At 45.1% G+C, this 12,819-nt stretch overlaps 1 long non-coding RNA gene across 1 annotated transcript; it reads right to left on the reverse strand.

Moving 5' to 3' along the window:
* Positions 1 to 1,886: 1,886 nt before the first annotated feature.
* Positions 1,887 to 2,289, reverse strand: LOC134285989 (uncharacterized). The gene is made up of 3 exons (XR_009996831.1): positions 2,220 to 2,289; positions 2,082 to 2,158; positions 1,887 to 2,001 (listed from the first exon to the last, which is right to left on the reverse strand). It is a non-coding gene; the product is annotated as an uncharacterized LOC134285989 (long non-coding RNA).
* Positions 2,290 to 12,819: the final 10,530 nt, after the last annotated feature.

Here is a 12,819-nt window from a genome sequence, read left to right on the forward strand (position 1 = left end):
CGACGATGGAATTCCACGTTGGAGATACAATTAACAGCCGTTGAGTGTTCTCCGCTGATACACACCTAGTTTCACTGGCGTACAACAGCACAGATTTCACGTTCGTGTTGAAAATTCGAATTTTGGTGCGTCGACTAATCAGATTGTTTTTCCACACATTTCTTAAACTCGCAAAGGCAGCCCTCGCCATTCTGATCCGTAAACCTGCGTCGATCTTGGTGCCGCCATTTGGCTACCAAGATATTGGAATTCAATATTCTCAATTGCTTGCCCAGCTACCGTGAAGCTGGAAGGGTTGACCGTGTTTACATCCAACGATTTGGTCTTGTTGACGTTGATGGTGAGACCTGCTGCCGAGGAGCAATCGACAAGATCAGCGAGCTTACTCTGCATGTCAGAGCGCCGTCGAGTTAAAAGAGCAACGTCATCAGCCAATCCGAAGTCATTTAGGTACTCCATGGTAAAAGGCTGCCACAGCAATCCACGATCTGATTCACAGTCAATCGCACCTACCCGGATCTCATCGATTACGATGAGGAATAATAGCGGTGATAGTAAACATCCTTGCCTCATTCCAGCAACGACCCGGATGGGATCGAATAAAACACCGTTGTGCACAGAAATGCCCTGTTCAGTGCTTCAATGAGGCCGATGATTTTCTCAGGGAGACCCTCGCGCCTGAGGGCTTCCCACATGTTTTCGTGATTGAGACGGTCGAAAGCTTTTTCGTAATCAAAAAACACCAGGTAGAGAGACTCTTGGAATTCATTCGTTTGCTCCAAAATGATAAGGAGCGTGACAATAAGGCCCACACATGATCGTCTGGGACTTAATCCTGCTCCTGTATCCGGTAAAGTAGGTTGTTACCTACTAGCTCACCGTGGCTAGGGAAGGGACATTATTATAGGGTCGTTTACCGTATTTTCTCAACACCCACACAATCACGGTGGTACTTACCTGCAGCAGGAGCTACACACGCACGTGTGTTGCGCGACACGTGCCCTACAGTGCTACAAGGTGAAAAGCTGACAACCAGTGTCGTATCTAGGGGGACTCAAAAGCTGCACGAACTAATAAATCAGTTTCAACCACAATGGGCGAGGTTTGACGACTCCTTTGCGAGTCCGCAACGAAAAGCAAAAAGGAAGCGGCGGAAAAGTCTAATCCGGGCTTAGATCTTCGAGTAATATGCTCTGACACCTCAAATTTTCATCTTAACATTCTAGTTTATTATGGCCAAAATTGGCTTAATGAATTGGCTTAATGTGACGTCACAACACTTGTGGGGTAGGGTACTTGCGGTTTGCTGCATTTGAACGGTGGTGGTTGACGCCACGGTGGTGAGCTGAACATCGGGGGCCGGCGGTGGTACCGGGAGGTGCTTCGGGGAACCGGTGGTAGTACCGGGCGGTGCTTCAGGGTCTAGCGGGCTGGCCAGACGTCACCGGTGTAGCGATGGAGCGAACGATGCGGTTCCGCAGGGTATTTGACGGCTGTCCCGCCGTGAACCGGGCTGGGCGATGCCCCCAGCGCTTGGAGAGGATGCTGGGCACTCTTCAGTACCGGAGGGTCTCCGGGAATATCGTAACGTTTAGGCGTCGCTTCCTATCGCACCAGTGGGTCTCTGACCGGCGTTTGACTCGAAGAAGGATGTCCGATGATCGAGATGGCGTGATGGCAAGGAGCAATGGCGGATCCACGCATTCACAGGCGCAGATAGTGGCCAGCGAACAATGGCCAACGATGGCGGCCGTGCACAATGACCGACGCCGAGGGTGATGAATACGGCGTTCACAAAATGGCCGGTTTTGTGGGCCGGCGGGCGGTCGGTGCTCGTGACAACTGGGCCTTTCGTCGATCTGTCCGTCCGTAACAATCGTGGGAGATTCGTTTATCCGTGCGCGGGAGGTAGGAGCGGCCAATGCTGATCTGTGGATGAAATGATCACCGCTTGCTCCGCCAAGCGATGTGGAAGAAGAGAAAAAGGCCCACGTATCGGACCTACCCCATTCATTAAAACAATTGTGACGTCACGGATTTATTCTGGATGGTACAATAGCGTGGTTCTGCACTACAATTACCTTTTCCTCCGTAGTTTAACACACTAACTTTCTGGTGATTTTTTTACACACGTGGATTTGGCTATACAAAAGAACAACTAACAATGGGAGAACAAATGTTGAATAATCTACAAACAATAGCACCTTTGTATCACTAACCCTAATGACCACCTGTATCACACCTATTTCTTCTACTCTATCACTTTTGTGATCTGACTTTAGCCTAGCCCACGGTGCTCCATTTACCGTTATTATAAAATAAAATATACCACCAAAACCTGAAACGCCATTCTCTTTATTTATCTATCCTACACCTCTGGACAAAATTTTAAAATCATCGTTGGGCGAAATTTTGAGTTACGCCCTTTTAAAGGGCCTAACCTCTAAAAAATCGAGTTTTCTATAGAATAACACCACATTTCATAACAGAATCATGAATGAAAGGCATCAATAACAGAAATTATCATGAACAACATTGAAATTTGGTAGTATGCATCCATATGAATATCAGTGGAGTGCATTTTGTATCAAAATTTATCATTACGTCAATATACGGTAGAAGTTCTTAGGGCCGATAGAAAGCAAACATTACATTAGTGTAATAAATTCAATTAAAAGTATATTGTATTGTGATTCCATATGTCAGAAGATGTTCATATTACTCTCCGTCAAGGCGATAGTATTTACATGCTCAGGACCAACATTTTAAAAGGACGTAACTGATCTTCAATATCTTTTCCCATAGCAGACCGAATCTCATCTTTCCCAGGACACCAACAACCACTATAGGAAAGAATTGCATTTCTTCCGTCCAGTAGTAATTGTACATTGCATCGGAGAGATAAAGGTTTGGTTTCGGTAAGCAGTTTCGCCATTTCGAAATGTTAGCACCGATATATTAAGAGCGTACACTCTCTGTACAATAAATCTGGCTTAAAAACAATAGTCAAAATTTGTCAAAAATATTGATTATGACCAATCACAAATTAGACAAAAATAAATATGTCTGTGTGCCCCATATCTTAAGTTATAAGAATAGAAATTCAAAATATCGAAAGGCCAAAAGGCAAAAAGTCGGAACAGGCAAAAATAATTAAACATATTATTCTGGGTGAAAATTCTTTTTTCTTTTAAAATATGTAGGTAAGACCTTTAATCCCTGCTAATTTAACTTTTCTACGACCTACTGTCTTTCATTGTTTATTTTATTCCTGGAGCAACATTTGAAAGGGCCCAACAGGTTTTGTGCCTTTTTTCGAAATCGGTACGAGAGCCTAACAGCAGCCTAATGCAAATGAACACCGTTATCCGAAAGATCGATGTTTGCTCTATCTAAAAACTGTCTTAGTTTGTGTGAATAAGTTGATGAAGGCTCAGGATCGACGTGTGAAGACATTGTTTACCAATGCTTGTATGTCCTTTTCAAATGTTGCTCCAGATTTGTACAATTTATCATTTCAGCTTCAGCATTTCAGAAGGGCGTAACTGGTTTATGATACGGCTCTTCTTCTATGGATGTAGATTGCATGTCACCCCTCTAATGTAAGCCATCGAAAGAGGAGCATTCTTTTTGTCTAGAAGTGCCACGCCACAGCTTTGAAAGAAGGTGTTGTTTTGGAAAGTAGTTACGCGCTCTTGAAATGCTGAGGCTGAGAAAACAAAACGTAAAAATGCAAAAAAAAAATCAAGGACAATATTGCGCGTTTCGCCGTAGATTATTGCACAAAAATGTTCAAAATCGCTAATAGATCGTCGCCAGTACATCATATCGTGTTCGTGTCTTCTACAATAAATGCGGAATGATTGACCACGCAGAAGACAACGGAACGATCAAATGTGACCGCGCATATCTATTTACATTTTTGCATAACTTTGCACGATAATTTTTCTTGTAATGTATATTAGGTCGAAAAAAATAAAATTAGTAGGGACAAAAGGTCTTACCTACATAATTAAAAAAAAAAAGAAATAATTTTCATGTGTGATTATTTGAAGCCTGATTCGACTTTTTGTCTTTTGGCTTTTCAATGTTTAAGTTTTCTATACGTTTGGCTTTGACATATTTCTTTTGCTTAATTTATGGTTGCCCATATTTGACTATTGTTTTTAAAAGCAGATTTTCTGTATAGAGAGTGTACGCTCTTCATATATCGGTGCTAACATTTCAAAATGACGAAACTGCTGGCCGAAACCAAACCTTTTTCTCTCCGATGCAATCTACAACCACTACTGGACGGAGGAAAAGCAATTATTTCCGATAGTGGTTGTTGGTGTCCTGGGAAAGATGAGATACGATCTTCAGCTATGAGAAAAGATATTATTTTAAAGATCAGTTACGTTCTTTTGAAATGCTGGTGCTGAGCATGTAAATACTATTGCCTTGACGGAGAGTAATATGAACATCTTCTGACATATGGAATCACAATACAATACAATATACTTTTAATTGAATTTATTACACCAATGTAATGTTTGCTTTCTATAGGCCCTAAGAACTTCTACCGTATATTGACGTAATGATAAATTTTGATACAAAATGCACTCCACCGATATTCATATGGATGCATACTACCAAATTTCAATGTTGTTCATGATAATTTCTGTTATTGATGCCTTTAATTCATGATTCTGTTATGAAATGTGGTGTTATTCTATAGAAAACTCGATTTTTTAGAGGTTAGGCCCTTTAAAAGGGCGTAACTCAAAATTTCGCCCAACGATGATTTTAAAATTTTGTCCAGAGGTGTAGGATAGACAAATAAAGAGAATGGCGTTTCAGGTTTTGATGGTATATTTTATTTTATAATAACGGTAAATGGAGCACCGTGAGCCACCTAATGAAGAGAGTAAAGCATTGAATTAAACCTTTTCACCACCTTATTCTTAAACAACTCACAATTTGTACTAGCTCTAAACTCCCGGCGCGCACTACTACTCCCAGTGCGGTTTGCGGACAGACTAATTAGTTCGAGCCGAAAGCTGAGAAATGTAATGAAAATGATACGAACGAACACGAAATATTACGAAATCCGAGTGTTCTACCAGGTTGGCAACCCTTCTGATATGCGACATCTGTGGGCCAATGATAGACGTAAGGCAAGCTTTAATGTTTTGCTTGCGCTCAAACCACTGGAAGTGAGTTCCTTGGGTGATACATGTTGGTGTTGAGATATGGTCGGCACTCACGCTCAATACAAAACAAGAGTGTCACTCTTGCCTGTCTTGCAACATATGGTGCACGGTGGGTTTGAAGGAGGAGAAATTTACCTTGCGGTGGAGCCGACAAGTAACAAATGGAACCACCGGTTACAAGGTGTAACTTTGCAGAGGACTTTGAGAACGATACACAGTAACATGATGCCCCGCCAATTATCGCATACATTCAGGTCACCCTTTTGGGTACCTTTACTAAGACGCCTTGCATCCAGTCGGCCGGAAATGTCGCGGTTTCCCGACGCCTGTTTGATTTAATGCTACGGATGGCTGTTTCAATGTCCTGCACTGATGGAGCTTCGGTGTTGACTCGGGTAATGCGTCGAATCCTAGGCGGATCATGCTGAGGTGTTGATGGTGTGGCCGGCACTTGAAAAAGGTTTCCAAAGAGCTCGAACCAGCGTTTCAACTGATCAGTCGGGTCGTTAAGTAACTGTCCAGACGTGTCTTTCACGGGCATCGTAGCATTCATTTTGGTCCCACTAAGGCGACGTGAAACATTGTAGAGGAGACGGATGTCGCCGGTATTTGCGGCTTTCTCGCCTTCGTCGACTAGGGAGTTCGCCCACGCTCTTTTGTCCCGTCTACATGAGCGTTGCACTTCCTTCTCGAGAGCCGAATAGCGCTGACGGGTTACGGCTTTGGCTCCTCGTGTTTTCGCTCGCTCTATTGCGGTTTTGGCGTTCCTTCCTCCAGGTGTCATCTGTTACCCACTGTTTTCCATTCACTGCTTTGGTGCGTAGATCACCCAAATTATTCTCGCCGGTGGTCTAGTGACGCCATCACGAAACACCTCTGTCACTTTGCGGACTGGTAGATGGGGAAAGAGCGATCACACGTCGTTGTTGCCACAAAACTCTGTTTTCGCTCATTTCTTCGACACCGGCTTTCAATGACGTGCTCATAGTCCGAGTTGTCCGAACCACCTTCGCGTTGAAATCGCCCATGAGGATCTTGACATCACCTTTTGGGATCTTATCCACGACAACTGAGTATAGCAGAATTTGACCCGACGCCAATCGTTGTTCTCCAAAGTTCGCCAACGGACTTCGCTCAGTCCTAGGATCTCAAGCTTCATACGGCATGTCTCATTGTCTAGTTGTGCCAGTTTATTCTGCTGGGCTAGGGTTAATACATTCCAAGTTCCAATTCTTGGCCGTTGTTTCGCGCTAAAAGTTGTTCCCGATGAATCAGTTCGTAATCTTTCATTTTCTGCAACGGTTTTTGGGTTTTGAGAACAGTAGGTTGTTGGCCTAAGTTCTCCCATCCACCGTGGCGGGGCTGCTACCTTAGGTATAGCTTCCGGTGGAGGAGCATTTCATACTCAACCGCTGGATGCCAGAGCAGACGCTGTTTGAGCCGCATCTCCTTGGTGAACAGACGCTCGGGACGTACCTCTTCAATCTAGCTGAAGTCAGAAAACAACAGTGCCCAGGCCGCACTATCAGCTAAGCACACAACTCTTAGCTGGCGGTCGATTGACCCCTGGAAGCATGAGGTAGGGACTTGTGAGGATCAGAGCTATATTAGACGCTCTCCTTATCGACTCACCGTTTTGCAGCCCTGCAGTCTCTGTAAGCTAAAAGAAAATTATAATTAGATAAGAAAACAGGTCACCTAATAATTTATGTTAATCAAATTAATCAAGCCAAGCTATTCAATTCATTATCTGGTATATATTAAATCGCCACATTAGCAGCTTGTTGTTCAGTGCTTTTTTGGGGGTGTCATTCCAAAGAAAGGGGAAGTATTATAACATCAACTATGAATAACTTCGTATGATTCACCGACGAGGGACCATCGTTTTTAATTTGCTGCTTCGCTTGAAAGAACACATTTACCGACAGATGTAGAAGCAATTCTCCAGGATCAGCAATTGAATGCACCGTTTTGAGGCAGAACAATGGATGTGCTACGCAGTCTTGAACAACTTTGAACAATTTTTAGAACAGTAAAGAATTCACATCAACGCGACCGAGGCTTCTATAACTGAAACAAAACTGTAATAAATCAAACCATTATCGGAGATTTCATCGGCTTTATTTCACCTGGGAAACGGATTTTTGTGAAGATGTAAAACGTGCTCACCCTCCGGTAACAGCCGAGGATTCGCCGCACCAAGTGGTGTAACAATCGGCACGTGTCCAAGAAAGATTAAAATGTTTCGATTTCTTGGCAGCGAAGCATACGTCTCAGCTGAAAGCCCACAACTACGTTTGAAAACATATGATTACTCCCTCTCTTTCCTGTGATGGGAATCTCGGTTTTTCCATTGTGGGTTCAAACCACTCCAATAAATCAGAGCGGAAAATTTGTTTGGCCAACAATATGGTTCTTTCCTACTTGTCGAGCATACATAGTGGCAAGCGTTGATGGTTATAATTAAGAGAAGAGTGGAATTATGTTGTACACTTTTACCCGAGCGTGCGCCACCGCGCCCATCAAAGCAACCATAATATGATTTTTGATCAAATTAATTGTGCCACCCTGCCGGCCGAAGCGAAGAAGCAGTTCGCGACTACTGGCCTACTACGCCCCTTTCTCCTATGCTACGGTCGGGCACGTGTCGAAGGACTCATTGAATTATCAAGTGCTCGCGCAGACAGCATGCATCAACAACTAACCAAGAGAGGATTATGTTATTACTCCTTTTTATACGTTTCCCACCGCGTGCTACAAATACGAGGGAGTGCATTATGATACTTGATATAATTATCGCATGTTTATTTGATGTTGTAATTGATATATTACGGTTACTTTCAGTCCGCCAGAGAGAGGATGGTTGAATGTTTGATTTGACCCCGCAAAATGTTGTTATGATGTGTGCCGAGGAAAAAAAAATATGGGATAGAAAAAATGACACGCATCAATATTAATATTCGTGTTTGTGCCAAGTTTTGGTACCTATTTCGCTTTCAAATTATTCTTCCGGGAGTACCACATAATGCAATTTACATCCCTTCTCCATGCGGTGAACAACACACATCAATCTCAATACACACCCATAAAAAGCCGTGTTTTGCTTTTTGTTTAATTTTGTTTGAAATGTTCAACTCGTGGAAAAAGTTTTTATCACTGCGTTCAATCAGTAATATAATATGCACGTTTTCTTTGCATTTAAAATGTGTACGCTTTGTAAAAGAATAATATTTGTTTAGGCGCTTTATGAAACTATTTTTAAAGCAACTAAGACTCAGTTTTACACATCATCAGAATAATTTAGTTATACCTACATCAAAACTAAATAAGAGTTTTCTTTGGCAATTGAACACTTCGTCATTGGGATATCGTGTGGCAGGGCTGCAAAATCATGAGTTGACAATCGGAAAAGAGCGACCACTATTGCTGTAATCCTCCATCAAGCTCCGTTAACAATTTTTTTTACAAGAAAGTAATCAACCCTGGTGGGCACTTTCGTCGTAGGTTGACAGGGAAGGGGGGTTTGTTTCTGCAAAACTGAGCTTCTGTTCTCCAGGAGGCTCAGAACAGTGTCTAATCCCAATGTCAGGAGTTGCTGATCGACGTCCAAATGTCACGGAAGGACTCTAAGCTCATGCATTATGGTCCTCCAGAAAGAAGAGGGTTGGTATCGGCTCTGCGAACCAGCCGTAGAAAAGCATTGCAATAGAAAGTAAGCAACAGATCGCAAAAAGGACTTGCGTTTGGAAACTTGGTACGTGGAACTTCCGAACTCTCAACTTCACTGGGAGCGCCCGCATACTCGCCAATCTACTGAAGGACCGCGTTGCCGGCTAGGAATAGGACTACTAACCTTAATTCAAGTTGTCAAGCGACCCGTGCTGAGGAATGAATGATCGAGGGAATGAAAAAGATGCTCGATCGTCAACAGTATCTGGGCGGGCACTCTCCACAGTATTTTGTTCCTTACCGCGTTAATGCAGGGCTCTGGCGTGGTGGACCTCTTTTCCTGTGCTACTCGTGGGATTAACTATGAATTAAAACTTAAATTAACAGAATCAAACAAAAGGTAGTGGTAGTGGCGAGGCTAACCCCTTCGCAAAAATTGAGTTGGTGAGGTCTCGGTTAAGGAGAAGCGAGGATGTAGGAGCGAGAAGCTGCGCACGCAGCACCAGCGTGGGAGTTCCGATCCATTCCCCGGCAAGCCAGCCGATGGGCCGATGCCGATTGCGTCCACGAAGTCCAACATAACTAAGGCCTGAAAACGGCCCTGTTGCGACTTCGTAAGTCGATTGACGATGCCTAGCAGGATCACGTGAGACTCGGTGAAATCGGTGAAAATAATGGTTACGATGTCTACCCAAACGGAAGCCTTCGCTATCGCAGGAAGTCCAAAAGATGTGGCGGATGCGACTGCTCGTGATACACGCTCGCAGAAGCGGGTAAGGCAGCCGTCAGGTGAGGAGCGGTCTGGGGGTGCCCGAAAGGCTAGGAAGATACTAACCCTGAAGGTCGGCACTAATGCCGGCAAGTTGGACCCCGGACCCCAGGCGTCCCGGAAAGCTGGTAAGGGTGGGCCTGAAAAGGCTGGCCCGTCCCGAATATAAGGGAACAGGGGATTGGGACCGTTGATAGGCCCTCAGCAACCACAGAGTAGGGTGAACCAAGAAGAGAATCACCCTTGGATGAAAGACGAGCGGAAGTGGAAGAAGAAAAAGCCGCATATAGAGGAAAACATGCCAAACCAAGAAGGCGTAAAAAAGTAGGTGTGACGCACTCATCATCAAGACCGAACAGTCTAAGCACTCGAACGTCTTGAAGGCGATGCGAAGGTACGCCAAGCTCGTGGATCTGGGAGCCGGCGTGCGCAGTATCAGACGTACTCGTACGGGCGAGATGATCATGAAGCTGAAGCGCGACAATGAACGCAAGGGCGCCGCCTTCAAAAGTTTGGCGGAAGAGGTCCTTGGCGAAGGGGTAGAGATAAATGCTCTTACACAAGAGGCGACTATGAAGGTAAAAACCTAGACGAGCTCACCAAAGTGGAATAGCTCTCCACGACACTGCGGCAATAGTGCAACGTGCAGGTGGCCAACGCAGCCGTTAGGCTACGGAAGGGGCCGACAGGGACACAGGTAGCCTTGGTTCAGCTATCATGGACGGACGTTAAAAAGTTCGTTAAAGTTGAGAGGATCAAGGTACGCTGGTGCGTATGTCATCTGACATTCCAGGTGTCTGGAACCAGCACACAAGTCATTGGACTGCAAGGCCCTTTTTTTTCCTTCTAAACCATAGGGGGATAAATCTGCTCATCGGACACTCCAACAGGAAGGTAAGGGTAGTGTGGGGTTAAGGCCGTCTTCTACAACGCCAGTAGAAGCCAGGACTACTCTCTCCTCGACCCACTAAAACACATTCCTATGGTCGCCAAACCCTACGTCTCTCCGGAACCACCAAGAAGGTATTGCTTCAGAGAGGGGCTAGTGCATATCGCACCCTCAAGGTTAGCTGCCGTAGCCTAGCAGCAACGAACATCGATGACTCGCTCTGGAGAGTCCATCACGATAGCATGCTGGCGCTTAGCCAGTTTCCCGAGTGGTCTTCGCCACTCCCTTTGTCCTCGGAAGGCGGGCAGGGTCAACCCCGCCCGCGCCCTACTGCTGAGCGGACATCAGGGCTGCAAAGACTGCAAGGCCCTGACAGGGGCAAACTAGGAGCTGCGGCGCCGAAGGCCATAAGGCAAAAGGCTGCACCAGTCCACCCATTTTCTGATTTGTACCGGGAAATCCGTGGACAACAGGCTTCCAACAGGTGGTCCAAGATGCCCAGCCGTCAATAAAGCCGCAGTGAACAAATCGCAGTGCAGGTAACGCAGCTGAACCTGAACCACTGTGACGCAGCTCATCAACTGCTTTGTCAGGTGGTGTCTGAATGGGGGACGGATATCGCCATAATAGCGGACCCATACCGAGTACCCGCCGGCAACGGTAATTGGGTCGCGGATGGATCCTGAAACATGGCGGCGATATGGACGACGAGTAAATACCCCGTCCAGGAGTTGGTGTCTACTACCTATGACGGCTTCGTGGTCACCAAAGTGATCGGGGTATTTTTCTGCAGCAGTTATGCGCCACCGGCCAACCGGTCGATTGAGCAGTTCACGCAGATGCTGGATGATGCTGTATGACGACTGTGCTAACAGGGCGAAGGCCGGTGGTAATAGCGGGAGACTTTAATGCCTGGGCCGTGGAATGGGGAAGCCGTTTCACGAACCAGCAGGGTCAGACCCTTCTAGAGACACTAGCCAGTAGCCATACTAGATGTCAACCTGGCTAATGTTGGTACCAAAAGTTCTTTTTGTCGGAACGGTGCGGAGTCGTTTATTGACGTTACTTTTTGTAGTCCTGACCTAACAAGTAGTTTGAACTGGAGAGTAGACGATAGCTACACTTCCGGTTCGCTACGGTATCGACTACAACAACAGCAGGTAGCGGGTATAGGAAGAGGCGACTAGGACAAGGTCAAGCCCTTGCAGGTGGAAGACAGCATACTTCGACGAAGGGGTATTTAGGGAGCACCTCTCCACCAACGTTTATTGGGATTTATCAATGAAGCAGTGACAACAACAGCACAAGAGGTGATGGACAGTAGTGTGTCTCGAGTATACCAAAGTGGCGAATCCTTGTCGTTTTGACAGGTCTCCTGCTCCATTGGAACTATGGGGATGACAGAAATTCGGTTGTTCCAATTTTGACGTTTCTCCTCTTTGTTTCATCCAGGCTCGTCAATAGACAGTACTCAGCGACGCCAACGTAATGATAGTCTCGAAGAGGAATGCCAACGAGTGAAGAACGAAGAGGATACCCCCACATGTCGAATGCTAGTGGCCGGTACCCGGGTCAATAGAGGGCAGTACAGAGTGGCAAGAGTAGAATAGAAACCAGGCCCCTGGCATCAATGAAATTTATCGTAGTTAACATCTAACTGCCTTATACTCATATTCGTGCAAATTGAAACGAGCGTGTAATCAACAAACAGCTTTTGTTTGATGTTGTGAGCCACACACGAAATCACATTCACAATGCGTGTTTGTTTGGTTGCTTTATTCAACTAATCGCATGCTCCTCTTACCGTACATTAATTTTTGCAATTCCTCATCGTAATAGGCTGTTTTACCTCACGCAAATCTGACAGGAAAAGGCCTACTTTCCCAATGGTTCATTACAGCACTGATTTGCGTTGCGTAATGAACCATTACAGCACTGTTTTGAGTTTTGATCAACTTCTTGATGCTTTCTGGATGCAGTTTTGAAAAAATGTGACAACTGCACAGTATAACCTGCAATGATCAGATTTTCTTATACACGGGTATGAGCATCAGTATGCAGTTTGATGGAAAATTTTGTTCAAGCGGTAATTTTTGAACTTGCAAAAAACGTTGTACGCAACTCGGTGCAGAACTCGATTTTTACAGCACTCGTCGTAATTATCCAACTGGGCAAGCCTCGTTGGATAAATGCACGACTCGTGCTGTAAAAATCGTCATTCTGCACCTTGTTGCGTGTAACCGTTCAGTTACAAGATTCCCAGATTTATTTTAATTTTGTGCATTTTGTCAAGGAAACTG

The sequence above is a fragment of the Aedes albopictus genome, chromosome 1 (genome assembly GCF_035046485.1).
Source record: "Aedes albopictus strain Foshan chromosome 1, AalbF5, whole genome shotgun sequence".
Lineage (NCBI taxonomy): Eukaryota > Metazoa > Arthropoda > Insecta > Diptera > Culicidae > Aedes > Aedes albopictus.